General features: G+C 33.3%; 1 protein-coding gene across 3 annotated transcripts in view; it reads left to right on the forward strand.

Moving 5' to 3' along the window:
• Window positions 1-16,487, forward strand: part of LOC114342595 (protein Shroom) — a 582,613-nt gene that overhangs the window by 127,179 nt on the left and 438,947 nt on the right. The window contains exon 2 of one of the 3 annotated variants that reach the window (XM_050659440.1): window positions 6,104-6,222. The exons of the other annotated variants lie outside the window; for them this stretch is intronic. The gene's annotated coding sequence lies outside the window, so the exon portion shown is untranslated. The remainder of the gene's footprint in view (window positions 1-6,103; window positions 6,223-16,487) is intronic. 3 annotated transcript variants of the gene reach the window in all.

The following is a 16,487-nucleotide window of genomic DNA, read 5'->3' on the forward strand; positions in this document are numbered from 1 at the left end:
TTTTTCTATTTTCTTTGCCATTTTTACTTTAAAACCATTTTGGAGCAAAGTCATACGAAAATAAAATAAAGATAATTGAATTTTGTATGATATACGACTAGTTAAAAATGTCTTAAATTATTACCGTTTCTGTAAAATAGCAATAAATACAAAATAAGGGGGCAAAATAAGCCTCTTTTATTCAGTGTTTTTCAACAACTTTGGTTGCACTTAGAACCTTCGTAATTCGCATAGAAAATCCTTATAACATACTTAAATCGCTCACCAAATTTCATTAAAATTGACCTGATAGATTTTGCATAATAATTTTGCAATCAAAATTTTTTAAAAAAGTTCAAATTTTTTAAAAGCTTTCTGAACAAAAAGTCATTTAGAAGTTTGCTAATTTTTTCACACATAAAGAGGCTCTATCTATCTAATACACTTTACAGAATTAAAATCGGATTATCTAAGAGGCCTCAGCACTGTTTTAAAGTTGTAAACAATTTTTTGGCTTATAAACAAATACAGTGAGGATATTTGAGTTGGAATAAATTCATTTTCTGGAGAATGGGCGTCTCTGGAGATAAATCCCGAAATAGGTCGATTTTTATTTTTAAATTCTAATTTTTTGGTATCCATATCATACTAGTGACGTCATCCATCTGGGCGTGGTGACGCAATCGATAATTTTTTTAAATGAGAATAGGGGCCGTGTGATAGCTCATTCGAAAGGCTATTCAATTTTGTATTCACTGATATAAACATTAACATAATTATATATACAAGGTGCCAAAAAAAATTTTTGAATTAATTTAATTAAGACAAAAAAAGAATGTAGGTAATCTATTTAATGCAAAATACATTTTACTGCAGTCAGAAAACAGAAAAAAATGTGAATTTGAAAAATAAACATTGCTTTTCGCTTAAATTAAATGTTAAAACTGCTAAGAGGCTGGTGGGTGGCAACTAATATTGAATTAAGTGAAAAACAATAGTTGTTTATTAAATAAAACATTTTTTTTCTGTTTTAGGATAACAGTAAATGTATTTCGAATTAAATAAATTATATACCTACATTCTTCTTTTGTCGCAATTTAATAAAAAAAAATATTTCGACTTTCTCATGTAACTCGTCCAAGAGACAATACATAAACGATGAATAACTTTTACACCACCTTCAAAGAGGGTAATTTATACAAGTACAAACCTGGAATACTGGTATTAGATTATCAACATCGTTAGTAATTATTTAGAAAAGAAAGTTACAAATTCACCGGTACTTGATGGGTTACCGAAAAATTACCTGCTCGTCAGAGTTACCAGTTGGCCTGTAATTAGGATGGCGGATTAAAATAGTTACGAATTCACCAGGACCCATCAAATATGTGTTTTATCTCACCAGGTATTAATGACGCACGGGTAAAGATTCCTGGACTCAACTATATATTATGATGGGCATATACTAGTTCGCTCCGGCGGCCAGATTTTAATACCCTACAGAAAAGGGGTATAGGTAAATTCGCTCCGGCCATATATTTCTTAGAAAAGATAGTTTAAAAATGCCTTTACTGAGTACACAATGAATAATAATGAATAACCAGGGTCAGCGTATATAATCAATGTTTCCTTCATAAAGCAGGTATTTTGATATATTTTATTAATAAAATTTTTAATAAATATTTCTCAAACTTTGTATTTACCAGTGGCGACGCGTGACTTTTTCTAAAGTGTTACTAAAACCACATATTAAATATATACCAGATATATTATAAATTATCTATATATATATATATATATATATATATATATATATATATATATATATATATATATATAACAGGTATATAATATTTGCTGAACAGTTAGGAAACAAGGCTGAAATATTGGGGTAGCAGCAATCTCAAAGAAAACTCTTTATAATAGTTCCAAGCTTTCGAAAATGTTTATTTTCATCATCAGGGAAACTACAATCATAAATAGACAGTATTTAACAAATAGGCTAACTGAAATCAATAATAATTGCTATCTTTGTGTTTAGTGAGAGGAAACTATGGTGTTCTGGATTTTTGGTAACACAAAGATAGCAATTATTATTGATTTCAGTTAGCCTATTTGTTAAATACTGTCTATTTATGATTGTAGTTTCCCTGATGATGAAAATAAACATTTTCGAAAGCTTGGAACTATTATAAAGAGTTTTCTTTGAGATTGCTGCTACCCCAATATTTCAGCCTTGTTATATATATATATATATATATATATATATATATATATATATATATAATGTATTTTATAAATATTTTTATATATACAGTGTTCCCATACATCAAAGTTTGTTCGACTAGACACCGTGAATTTTCAGCTTGCTATTAATCAACTTTTTTGGTACGCGCGATCCAGGTCTATTATAAAAATAGATGAAATAAAATTTAAAAATTAAAAATTTAAGAAATTATATAAAGTATCTACAAACTAAAAACATATTTGTTGTTTTTAGGTAAAATATGTATTATATCACCTTTATACTTTATTAAAAAATCCAAATTGTATAATTAGTATACTAATCAGTACATTCATTTGTCATTTTTAGCCTAAAATATTAAATAATTTTTATTTTATTGATTATACACTACAATGTACTGTATAATCAATATTATTATATGTCATATTATAATAATGTTGTTGTTAATTAATATATTTCGACAAGTAATTAAAATCGATTAATATGATTTATATAGGATAAAAAGGTATAGATATATTATCTGTATAATAAGCAAGTACAGTTACAAGTTATTAACTAATAATTAATAATGCATATTATGCAATAATCGAATCCAAAGGGCCGGTACGGTTAACTAACCGGAGTTTAATCGAGAAAATACCGGCCCTAAGAATAACAGACTTCATAAATGGAATTATAATTATTACCTATAATTATAATAATAATTAAAATTTCATTTATTAAGTCTGATATTCTTACGGTCGGTATTTTCTGTCCCGATAGACACCGGCCCTACCTAGCGTCACCAAATTAAAATTTGGTAACACCAATACGCGGTTTCCGAGCCATCGTCCCCGCAAAATTTTCAGAGACGATCCAGTCAAAGATCCTACTATCGTTGCCACTCACAGAAGTGGTAAACGGCGTGGCGCACGGTAAGGGCACAGTATAATAAATATGGAACCTCTTTATACTGTGGTAAGGGCGTATTATAGGCTTGTTCCAACTCGACAAAAAACCGTTCTTGAACGGTTCGTGAACCGCGCAGTAACGAAAAATGTGTTACTGCGCATAATTGTTCGTTATTGCGCATGAGCGTGGCGGTTCAAGAACGGTTTTGTGTCGAGTTGGAACAAGCCTTATAATAACGTGCAACCGATTTTACATAAACTCGCTGATATTTTCGTGCGTCTAGTTGGCTATTTTACTGAATTAGGTAGATACTATTAACAAATATTTCTATTTTTAAAAAATATAAATGGAATTATTTCATAGTAGTCATAAAATATTTATTTACAAATTTTAACTGTTACCAATGGTAACAATGGTTACATGGACGCTTCGCCAGTGGTATTTACCTAAATATAAAACTACTTCTTACTTAAAATTATATTAAAATTATAACCATATTATCACTAAAGTATTATGATGTTAGAGATCACATTCCCTTGTTCAATATTTGATTGGGTTTTTAATTTTTACGTATAAGAAATTGCAATTGATAAGTACATATATTTCTTTGAAAAGATTAGTAATTAGTAGTCACCTGAAATTTTATGATAAGATATAGGGGTGGTGCAAATATCATCATTATTACTTTAGTTACGGTTTGAATGTATTTAGTTCATGATGGAGAAATCTGAAATAAGTGAAATGGGGAAGTCATATGTTATTTATTGACAATTACAGGTATAACATCCATAAAATGCTTGCTAATAATATCAAACGTTGGCAGTGTGTAGAAAGAAGTTGCAAAGCATTTTAGTTAAAACTAAATATTTGTAACAGTACCTATAGTTGAATAAGTGATAACCACACCCATGAAAGTTTATCAAAAACAGCGTTAAATCGGCAAAAATTAAGTAATGGTGTTAAGCGGAAGGCAATGGACGATTTGTGTGAAAACCATTGAAATTGATACACAGCTAAATTAAACAAGCTGTATTTTTGCTAGGCATATTATTTTTTCAACAAAATACTTATTTTTTCAGTTATTTGAGAAAAACCGCACGAAAACGTGTTTTATTTGTCGAAAAATAAACATTTTTTTTTTCGCTAGTTACTCGAAAAGTATTAATTTAGTTAAAAAAACTCTCTAGAACAAAAGTTGCTTAGAAGTAGTCAATTTATCCATTTTTGGATTTGTTTTAAAAGTATGTTTTCTCACCCATAAGAAGGGCAGGCTTTCACCCTCCAAGTAAAAGCAACCAACGGCACAAGTCCAACTTTGAAGTGAACGGTAAGCAGAACCTAAAACGAAATTTTCAGTAGTAATTGCACAAGAGCTCTAAAATTATCGAATTTTCCCGAGTGACACTTTGACAGTTTTAATTTCACGACACGAAGAGGAGTGAAATTATGTCGAAAGTGTCACGAGGGCAAAAATTCGATAATAATTTTAGAGCTCGAGTGCAATTTGCTGCGATTATTTCATGAATAAAACTGTTCAAAACCAAAATTTTATTGTAATTTATTTATGTAAGTACAAATTAGCACAATTAAACCTACATATAAATATTTGACGGTTGAAAGTTATCACTTTTATAATTTTAAAAACATTAATTGTCATTAATGTCACTGAATGTATTTTTCGTAGCAAGGAAGGACATCTGACGTAATATACTTGACGACAGGATATTATTAAAAATTATCAGTTTAATTTTTATTTCTGTAGCTTTCTAAAATAATTGTTCAATATGGAGGTTATCGGTAAACAAAAATGTTGTATAATATATTAGTTTTTATTGTTGTGAGGACAGAAATAAAATCAAATTTATAATTATAGTGACTTTTTAAATAGTTTTGAAAAGCCACAGGTACGTAATTCTAAATGTTTCAGTTGTATTCCAATAAAAAATTATCTTCATACCTATTTGGAAAATGTAAAAAAATAATGTACTTACCTAGTACTTGCTATGCTATACCCCTAGTAGGCAATGCTTTAATTTACATAATCTGATTACGAACAAACTTTCTACAAATTTTCATCTAATGTATCGTTTTCTTACACTATATATTGTTGTATTTTAATTCGACAAAAATCAAACTAATAAAAATTCATATAAACAAAATGTCAAAAAGTTGTTCAGTTTGTGTATATTCCCACATGACGTATACGCGAAGGTGGTGCAGTTTGAAATCGCTTCGACTCTCGTACCATAAATAAAACTGTTCAAAACAAAAATTTTATTGTAATTTATTTATGTAAGTACAAATTAAACACACAGTTGTTATAAATATTTGACGGTTGAAAGTCATCACTTTTATAATTTTTAAAACATTAATTGTTATTAATGTCACTGAATGTATTTTTTCGTAGCAACGAAGGGCATCTGACGTAATATACTTGACGACGGGATATTATCAAAAATTATCACCTTAATTTTCATTTCTGTAGCTTTCTATTGGTCAGAATCTCCTATGAATGAAACAATCAAGCAAATCCCTCGTATTCAACTGTCTCATATATTTATATAAATATGTAACAACCAATATTTTATACAATTTCTATATAAAATACCAAAGTCACAGTACCAATTTTGCCAATATTAATTTTCCTAGAATTTAATAGATAAATACTTACTTCGCTAACAATGGGAGCGAACTAGGTTATGGTTTTCGGATCGAACTAGTATATTAAGAGGGTTTTTTGACCTTGGGAGCGAACTAGTGTGCTCCGATTATGATTTATTAATTGTTTCATTAGCTCCGTCATTTCCCCTGCTTTTCTCTTGCATCCTTTTTTCTATTCTATTTTCTACCCCTGTTAAATATTTCATCTCGCTTATGGATATTTGCTTAACACAGCCTCTCCTAAAGTATTATTACTATTCATCATCGTTACTGATCTTCTTTGTATTTTAATGTTTGTCACTAATTTATTTATTTGATTGTTTTTAGGTCCGTCCCTGAAGTCTGTTATTTTATTATCGACACCGCCATAGAAAACCAGACCCGAATAAAATGTTTCTCGGAGGTCACAGTCCTTCCCAGGAACCTATAATTTGTTCTTTAATTAGGTATGTTGTGACGACTTTTATACATAATTTAGCTTATTTAATAATAATTGATGAATTCGACCGTTACTTGGTGGAAATTCATTTTATCTAACAATAAAACACTGAAAACTTTTGTTTCTTTACTTCCACAAAGTTTATTAAAAGTTAATGTCACTACTTACATCCGCCAGATTGGCAGAGCCTTTGACAAACGTATATCAGAACACAAAGGGGCTTTCAATAATAGAAAAACAGATTCTACGTACGCACTTCTTTACCTTCTATATTCTATGTATTTATGTATATACTTATGTATTATTTATATGATCTGTTTATATCATCGGTTCAAATGGTGTTTATTTTAAAGAAAAAAATAGTTTTTCTACGGCCGTGCTAAAAGAGCCACTTTCACGCACGCATTTCGTTTCCGAAAGTTGCACTTTCCCGCACGGCGTGCGTGAAAGTAAATTTTCCCGCACGGCGTGCGGGAAAGTGAAATACCTTGTAATATGGCATTATAATATATTATAATACATGCAATTAACTAATATTTAGATATTATTTACTAATTTATTTCAAATTTATCTTATTGTGTTCATGTTTTAATGAAGTTAGCGCGATTATTTCATTCATAGGACATTCTGACCAATAGAAAGCTACAGAAATCTGAATTAAATCGATAATTTTTGATAATTGCCCGTCGTTAAGTATATTACGTCAGATGCCCTTCGTTGCTACGAAAAAATACATTCAGTGACATTAATGACAATTAATGTTTTAACAATTATAAAAGTGATGACTTTCAATCGTCAAATATTTATAAAAACTTTGTGTTTAATTGTACTAATTTGTACTTACATAAATAAATTACAATAAAATTTTGGTTTTGAACAGTTTTATTCATGAAATAATCTCAACAAATTGCAGTCAAACTCTAAAATTAATAAAAATTTTTTGCCCTCGTGACACTTTGACATAATTTCACTCGCCTTTGGCTCGTGAAATTAAAACTGTCAAAGTGTCACTCGAGAAAAATTCAATAATTTTAGAGCTCTTGTGCAATTACTACTGATTATTTCAGTCATAGGAGATTCTGACCAATAGAAAGCTACAGAAATCTGAATTAAATCGATAATTTTTGATAATCTCCCGTCGTTAAGTATATTACGTCAGATGCCCTTCGTTGCTACGAAAAAATACATTCAGTGACATTAATGACAATTAATGTTTTAACAATTATAAAAGTGATGACTTTCAATCGTCAAATATTTATAAAAACTTTGTGTTTAATGGTACTTACATAAATAAATTATAATAAAATTTTGGTTTTGAACAGTTTTATTCATGAAATAATCGCAACAAATTGCACTCGACCTCTGAAATTAATATAGAATTTCGGAGCTCTTGTGCAATTACTACTGATAATTCGATTAAATAAAATTATTTTGACATAATATTTAAAAGTCAGATTAGTAGAAAATTACAATGGTTTTATTTATTTATTTAGCGTATGGCTACATCACAGGTTTATATATATACATATATATAAATTACAAACAACAGTTAATACAAAAATATTCTACAAACAAACATCTAGATTATAAATATATTCGATTGACTCTTTTGTAGCAACCAGGAAATCCGAAGGGTTGCCGTTATAGGATCTAATCGGGCATTCCTCTACCATGTGTTTTACTGTTTGCCTTTCGGCGCCGCAGTCGCAATTTGGTGATTGTATTTTTCCCCATCTGAAAAGTGAGTCGGAACATCTGCCACAGTTCGTCCTTATTCTATTGAGTGTGGTCCAAATTCGTCTCGGTTGGTTGAAGCCCTCAGGTTTGCTTGTAATACATGGCATGTTCCAGTTAGCTGGTGCAGCGTTATTCTCCCATTGTTCTCTCCACCGTTCAGTTACATTAAAGTTTTGATCTACTAGCCTTTTTGCTGTTTTTAGAGGCGGGTGTCTTGAACGGAGCCTATTTATGTCTCTGGAGGAAATTCCGACATGGGAGCGGAGCTCAGGATCAGTATTGATTTTGTAAATTCTCTGACAAGGGCATGTTCCCGGCGGATGGGTGGTGGAGCTATATGACTCAAAGCTGGTAACCAGTAAGTGGGCGTGGCCTTGATTGTGCCCGATATAGTTCGCATGGCTTGGTTGAGTTGGACATCAACACGGTGAGTATGTGGACTGTTTATCCATACTGGTGCACAGTATTCCGCTACGGGGTATACCAGTCCTAATGCTGTCGATCTAAGTGTGGGTGCTGAGGAGCCCCATGTAGTGCCGCAGAGCTTTTGCAGGATGTTGTTACGAGTTCGGAGTTTTGCAGCAGTCTTAGTAAGATGCTCTTTAAAGTTTAGCGTTCTGTCAAGTGTAACACCTAAGTATTTTGGGTGTTTATTATAGTTAAGGAGTCTGTCCTCAAAATGGATTTGAGGTTGATAGTTGGCCATCTTGTTGTTCAAATGGAAGCAGGACACTTCTGTCTTAGTTGGATTGGGTTGTAATCTCCATTTGCGGAAATAATTCCCTAGGGCATTTAAATCGTTTGTTAGAATGCGTTCAGTGACCTCGAATTCTTTATGACTTGCGGCAAGCGTCCAGTCGTCTGCGTATCCAAACTTTTTTGATGTGGTTTCTGGCATGTCTGCTATGTAGAGGCTGAAAAGCATGGGAGCCAGCACGGATCCTTGTGGAAGTCCATTATTCAGTTTTCTTTGGGTACTAGTCTTGTCTCCCAATATAACTTTAAAACATCTGTTGGATAGCATGGCGTTAATAACCTCAGTGGTCTTTCTGCATGGGATTATTCGCATTAATTTATATATTGCCCCTTGTCGCCACACAGAGTCGTAAGCAGCAGATAGATCGATGAAGACAGCGGTTGTTTTTAATTGCTTTTGAAAGTTTGATTCCACATAATTGGTCAGGGCGAGTACCTGGTCTGTGCAGCTGCGGTTTGGCCGAAATCCTGCCTGTTCCACTGGTAAATGTTGGAATATGGTTTTGCTGATTCTATTATACAACAGTCTTTCGAACAATTTGTACACCATACTTAAGAGTGCGATGGGGCGGTAGTTTTTCGGTGAATTATTACTTTTCCCTGGTTTTAAAATGGCGACGATTTTTGTATTTTTGAGTTGGTGGGGGACGTTTCCCGTTTGAAGGATGTCAGAAAAGAATTTTGCGAGCCATTGCCTAGTGAATCTGCCGCTATGTTTGAGGAACTCAGCGTGAATGGCGTCGAAACCCGGCGCTTTTCCTGTTTTCATTTCATTTAGGGCTTGCGATATTTCTTCATGCGTAAATGGGTTGGAATATTCTGTTGAGTGTGCAAGACTAGATTTTATGGTTTTGAGGTCTTTTTTTACTTTAATTGTATGTAACCGATTTTGAGGTGCCCTAGAGGTTGACACTATGTGCGTAGCTATTTGGTCTGGAGTTACTAGGTTGGTTTGGCGAGCGGGTGGGTTGCTACTTCCGAGTTTCCGTACTAAGGACCAAGCTTGTCGACTTGACTTCTGAAAGTCTAGGTTTTCTACTGTCTGGGTCCATTTTTCACGCCTGGCAGCATCAATGCTGTGGAGTAGTTCGTCTGCAATCTCCTGCTTTCCATCTTCGCAATATTCTTCATACAGTTTTTCGCTCTGTTCTGTCCAACCAGGGATATATTCTTTGCGGTATCCTCTAGGGATTGTCGCTTTTGCTGAGGTGATTATTGCTCCTGTTAGTCTCCCGTAGCTCTGGCCCTTTGGTGGAATCCATCCTAGGCATTTGTCAAGGTTACTGGTGAAAGCAGACCAGTTAGCTTTCTTGAAGTTCCATCTGGGGCGTGGGAACGATCTTATAATCGGAATGCTGATACCGATCTTGATTAGGACGGGGCGATGTTGACTATGTGGAAAGTCGGGCATAACCCTTCGTGATGCTGCTAGCGGTTGGCCTTTGTTGTCAATGGTAACAAAACAGAGATCAGGGTTATATTCTCTCCTCCAGGCCGCAGATCTGAAAGTGCCTCTATCTTTGGCGTCGAATAGAAGGTGGGCACCATGTTCCTCTGCCCATTCCACAAGGGACGTGCCATTTCTGTCAGTGTCTGAGTATTTCCACATCTCATGGTGGCTGTTGAAATCCCCTACGTATATGGCTGGGTGTTCATAGGGATTAAGAACTTGGACAGGCCAGGTAATAGCAGGAGGTTTGTATATGTTAGCTATTATGACATTGCCTATTTTCACAGTTACCTCGTAGATGTTGTTCTCGGTAGAAGTGGCGATTAATGCTGCATTTTCTATGTTTGAACGGACATATGTTGCCACTCCGTAAGCTCTATCGTAGGTAGCGCCCAAAAGATCATAGCCGGGGATTTTTCCTCTTGAGCTTAGTTGACCTTCGTTTTCTGTGTGCGTTTCCTGAAGTGCTACTAGGTCAACTTCGTTGTCTTTTAAAAGTCTGTGCAGGATTTGACATTTTGCCCTGCTTATGCCTTCTATGTTAAAATGGCAAACTCGTATGCTTGGTCCGAGTTCTTTGGTCAAGTGGTCCTGATAAGGTCCATTTACCAGTGTCATTTCTGGAAAGATTTTCTGTGATATTTGAATTGCCAGGAGATTCAAGATTGTCTGGCGCCTTTTGTGCTAGTTCATTTAGCGTTACCCAGGGTGCACGTGTAGTGTTCTACTACGGACGCGAACTAGCTTTACACCCCACAATGGTTTTTAAACCTAACAATGGTTTTGAATCGTCGTCATGAAAACCAATATCGTCGTCGTGGTAACTCATTATATTGAAAGTTTGGTTTTGACAACCCTGTCAAAGAACTAATTTGTGTATTTTCACTTCTAAATAAAAATTGATATAACTCTATTTTTTGTAGCTTTTTTTCAAACGTACGACTCTAGAAAAAATATTGTTCCTAACTCATGCGGAAAGTGTCTTCCCCGCACTCGACTGCTTGCCCGAACTCCGCTATCGCGTCGTTCGGGTCAACGGCAGTCTCGTGCGTGAAAGTATCACTTTCCGCACTAGTTAGGAAAATAACTATTCTCCTTTTCATGAACATTTTTCAGTGCGTCACAAATTATAGAAAAAAAGGTAAGTCCGTGATAATACACATTTATGACATTTATTCTAACGTGACATTTTTGTTAAATCTGACAGTTGTCAAATTTTATTTTCAATTTGGAATAAAACCAAATCAATTGTGTCTATTGCATTTATAAAATGGTATTTTCTTTCATTTGTATAGTCTTATAAATTGTACAGATTATATTGATAATATTATTATTTTATTTAATAAATAACTCTTTTTTGATTATGGCGCCATCTATCGACAACTAGAATAATCACCGAACTAGAATAATTACCAAAGTATTCAAAGACGTGCCTTTTTTTCTGTCACATACAATTTAATGCGTTAGAGAGAAATCGAAAAACTGTGACGCACTGAAAGATGATCATGAGAAAAAGAATATTTAAAGTAAGTTTTTTTTTAATTTTCAATTTTGAAAAAATAAAATGCTTTTTTCAAAATAACTTAAAATTTATTAATCATACCGAAAATCACAAACAGTAAAAAAATGTAGGTTTTGCTTTTCTGAATATTCTGTATTTCTTTATAAAAACTGTGTGTTTAATGGTACTTACATAAATAAATTACAATAAAATTTTGGTTTTGAACAGTTTTATTCATGAAATAATCGCAACAAATTGCACTCGACCTCTGAAATTAATATAGAATTTTTGCTCTCGTGACACTTTGACATAATTTCACTCGCCTTCGGCTCGTGAAATTAAAACTGTCAAAGTGTCACTCGGGAAAAATTCAATAATTTCGGAGCTCTTGTGCAATTACTACTGATAATTCGATGAAATAAAATTATTTTGACATAATATTTAAAAGTCAGATTAGTAGAAAATTACAATGGTTTTGAATCGTCGTCATGAAAACCAATATCGTCGTCGTGGTAACCCATTATATTGAAAGTTTGGTTTTGACAACCCTGTCAAAGAACTAATTTGTGTATTTTCACTTCTAAATAAAAATTGATATAACTCTATTTTTTGTAGCTTTTTTCCAAACGTACGGCCCTAGAAAAAATATTGTTCCTAACTCATGCGGGAAGTGTCTTCCCCGCACTCGACTGCTTGCCCGAACTCCGCTATCGCGTCGTTCGGGTCAACGGCAGTCTCGTGCGTGAAAGTATCACTTTTCGCACTAGTTAGGAAAATAACTATTTAAAGTAATTTTTTTTTTAATTTTCAATTTTGAAAAATAAAATGCTTTTTTCAAAATAACTTAAAATTTATTAATCATACCGAAAATCACAAACAGTAAAAAAATGTAGGTTTTGCTTTTCTGAATATTCTGTATTTTGTAAGGCAAAAATTGGTTAAGATGTGGCTGTTCAAAATTTGCATAAACTCGTGATTATTGACTAGTTCAAGTTCTTTCAACTGCAGCCCCTTCAAAACTAAGCACTTTGAACTGATGAAACTTACATATAATATAAACAATACATACACGAGTAAGGTAACTTGTGAAGTGAAGTGGCGCACCCAGGGGGGGTTTTGGGGGTTAAATCCTCTCCCAGGGCATATAACAAAGATATATAAAGAATAGTAGTAAAGCACTAAAATCGCCTAAACCTCTAACTTTTTTAAAGTAAGACGGATAGTTATGAAACCTTTTGCATTCGATTCGGGAGAGCTTTAGGGAAATTCTTGAATACTTGGCATGAATAATTACAAATGAGAATTTCATTCTTGTAGGCGGAAAATCCATTTTCCAAAGTGCATCTCAAAGTGTTTACACAATAAAAATTCACAACTTGGAAAATGATCATGAGAATGGGTTTCATTTACATATTTGGAGGATTTTGAGGTCGCTAAACAGGAATATAGGGTCGGCGAAGCTGTAAGAGGTACCTGGCGGCAGGAATCTACGTCATCTCTAGGAGTTTTATAGAAATTTGTTATTGAAAATAATTTATTATCTCGGGGTTTTAAGATCGCTGAACAGGAATATTGCAACGAAGATGCTGTACGAGATACCTGGTGCCCTGTGTCTACGTCGTCTCTGGGAATTGTATGAAAATTCGTAATAAAATTTGTTGCAACTTGTTATTCCGGGGTTTTTAAGGTAACTAAGAGTTTAATCATATACTCGAGGTTCTGACATCTCTATATCTAAAAAAATTATTATTAATACTGAAAAAAAAATCGAATTATTTTTTTTTTCATAATTTTCGCTCTGAACTAAAATAACTTACTGTTAGTGTTACTTACAGTTGAATTTTATAACGAATTTCTATAAAACTCCAGAAGACGAAGTAGAGTCCGAGCACCAGGTAACTCATACTCATAGAGCATCTTCCATGCAATATTCGTGTTGAGCGACCTCAAAACCTCGGCATAAGTTTCAATGATTTTCATAATGAATTTCCATAAAACTCCAGGAGACGACGTGCCTACTGGGATACCGGGCACCAAGTACCTCTTACAGCTTCGCCGTTCCCATATTCATGTTTCCACCTGTACCTCAAAACCCCCGAGTATAAAAATATAACTCATTTACGTGATTATTTTCTGAGTTGTGAATTTTTATTTTTTGACACTTTGAAGCACTTTGGAAAATACATTTTATCTACTCTATGTCATATTATGTATAAGTTTTTAGTTTGTGAAAACTGTCATTAAAATAAGCAGTGGGTGAAGTGTGCGTGAAGTAACAATGTATTTTAAATGGGATTTACTTTTTCGCACTGTTTTTGGCACACTTTCATATAATCAAATATCCTTAACTTTCGCGTTGTTATGGTGATTACATAATGAGCAATAAATTACAACAAAAGTTTTGACACTCTGTGGCTCAGTGGAGAGCGCCTACCTTTGGATCGAAAGGTCCGAATGGTAGTGAGTTCAAATCTCACCAGGGTCAGAAATTTTTCGTTTATTATAAATTAATGAATGAAAATAGTTTCTGTCCTTGTGGGATCGGTGTACTCACCGGAGGGACCGCAGACGTTCGGATACAATTAATGTCTCTTTGCAAAGACAATGACGTCGACGACAAAGTAACAAGACACTTACTCAACACACACACTACACATGACACTAGGTACTTAACTGCAAAAAATTCACCGTACCTACCATGCTAATGGCCATTAGTTGTCGAGGCATTAGCTAAATAAAAAAAAAGTTTTGACAGTTTTGTGGTTTGAAAGAAGTTAGAATTTTTAAATGTCAAAGTTCTAAAAATTGTACAATAAAAATGAATTCCAGTGACGAAGAGTTACAGTTTTTTTATTTGTGTATCGTAGATAAAATATTGTATGAAACTGTGCGTGAAGTACTTTTTGCGAACTTACGCGATGTATAGCAATCGCTCCGCTGTCGCTCGTGCTCTAAACATAGCTTGCGTTCGCAAAAAGCATACTTCACGAACTGTTTCATAAATAACTATTCTGTTTACAACAATGCAATTTATTTTTATTTGTACCTCATGCCGAGCATTCAAGAATTTTCCTAATGCTTTCTCGAATCAAACGCAAAAGGTTTCATAACGTAATGCTTTATATCCTCGCCTACAGGAAAATGTAACTTGTTTTTCACAAATAATACAAAAAAAGTCGGTGTCCAAGTCAACCCCTTTCAGAGGAATATTCTCGGTGCGTCACTGGTGAAGTGGTAACGATTAATTTTATTTGGGATGCTAATTAGGGGATGATTTTCACGATTTTTTTACCATAAAGAAAGGACCAGCTTTATTTTGAGCACAACCTCCTTAATTTTAATGCTAGGAACTCTTTTAAAAAACAAGAATAAAGATTTTTCTAATAACTTCAAAAAAGTTTTGATGAGTCTTCTTCAAAAAGTGCTTCATTTTTTGGTTATTTGACGTTGAAATATTCGATTTTGAATTTGGCAAGTATGAACCTATTTTTTACTACTTAGAACTCATTCTTTTACTAGATCTAGGGATCTCATGCATACAACATTTTTTTCACTTTTTTATGGGCTATATTTTTGGTATGAATGTTTTTTTTAACTTACTTTTTGAGTTACTTGCATGAAACTGACTAAAAACGTATTTTTCTTTGTTGAAAAATGAACGTATTTACTCGCAAATAACTCGAAAAGTATTAATTTAGTGAAAAAATGCTATAGAACAAAACTTGCTTAGAATTAGTCAGTGTATACATTTCTGGACTTATTTTGAACGTATATTTTGTCATCCCCATAATAGGTTAAACTCGTCCCCAAAGCAAAACCACAGATCGGCCCAGCATTACTTTTCTTCTTTGACATGTTATCTATGTGTATGCCAGATTTCATGGCAATCCAAGCGGTTCTTTAAAATTTGGAGCAAAAACAGTGATTCAATGTACTATCTATCTATCCTACGTTGCTAAGGGCAACCAATACAATAAATCACAATAGTAGAGAAAAATAAATCTCCACTCCACTTTAAAAATAAATTTTTAAATAATTAAATGTAATTGTCTTTTAAAATAATTTTTATTTTAAGATAATATAGGTATTTCTTTAGTCAATGACTGTGAAATAATTTCTTAATTGTTATAAATAAAGTCACTATGATTTAAGAAAACAAAAACAATTATCTCGGCTTCAGGTGGTCGCAGAAAATTTTTATTTTGTTTTAAATCTTTTTTTTTTATAACGAAATTTGCCCCCTTATTTTCAAACCCTGTTCCGAGGCATAATTCTGTTTCTATGAGCTATGGTTTTTCTATCAGTAGGGTGCTAACCTGGCTGTAGAACCCCTCCTCCTTTATCCGGCTTGAGACTGGCAACAGTTCTGTCGAGCTACTCGATCACACCAAACAAAACTGTAGGCGGAGTTGATGAAAATCTATAGATGAAATCATCAAAAACGTCAACAAAGAAAGAGGATATAGAATGGGAAACAAAGAAGTAAAAATACTCTGCTACGCAGACGACGCAATATTGATAGCCCAAGATGAAGATAGTCTGCAAAGATTAGTTCACAGATTTAACATAAGAGCAAAAGAATTCAATATGACAATTTCATCTCAGAAAACCAGAACAGTAGTAAAGAACCAATCAGATGCAAAATAGAAATTGATGGTATCAGTATTGAACAAGTAATGGAAGTAAAATACCTTGGAGATGCATTGTCAAGTTACGGAGACCTAGACAAAGAAGTGAGAAATCAAGAACAAAAAGCAAATAGATTGGCAGAATGCCTTAATAACACTATATGGCGAAACCGACATATTAACACTGAGATGAAGTCAAG

Source organism: Diabrotica virgifera, chromosome 8 (assembly GCF_917563875.1).
Source record: "Diabrotica virgifera virgifera chromosome 8, PGI_DIABVI_V3a".
NCBI lineage: Eukaryota > Metazoa > Arthropoda > Insecta > Coleoptera > Chrysomelidae > Diabrotica > Diabrotica virgifera.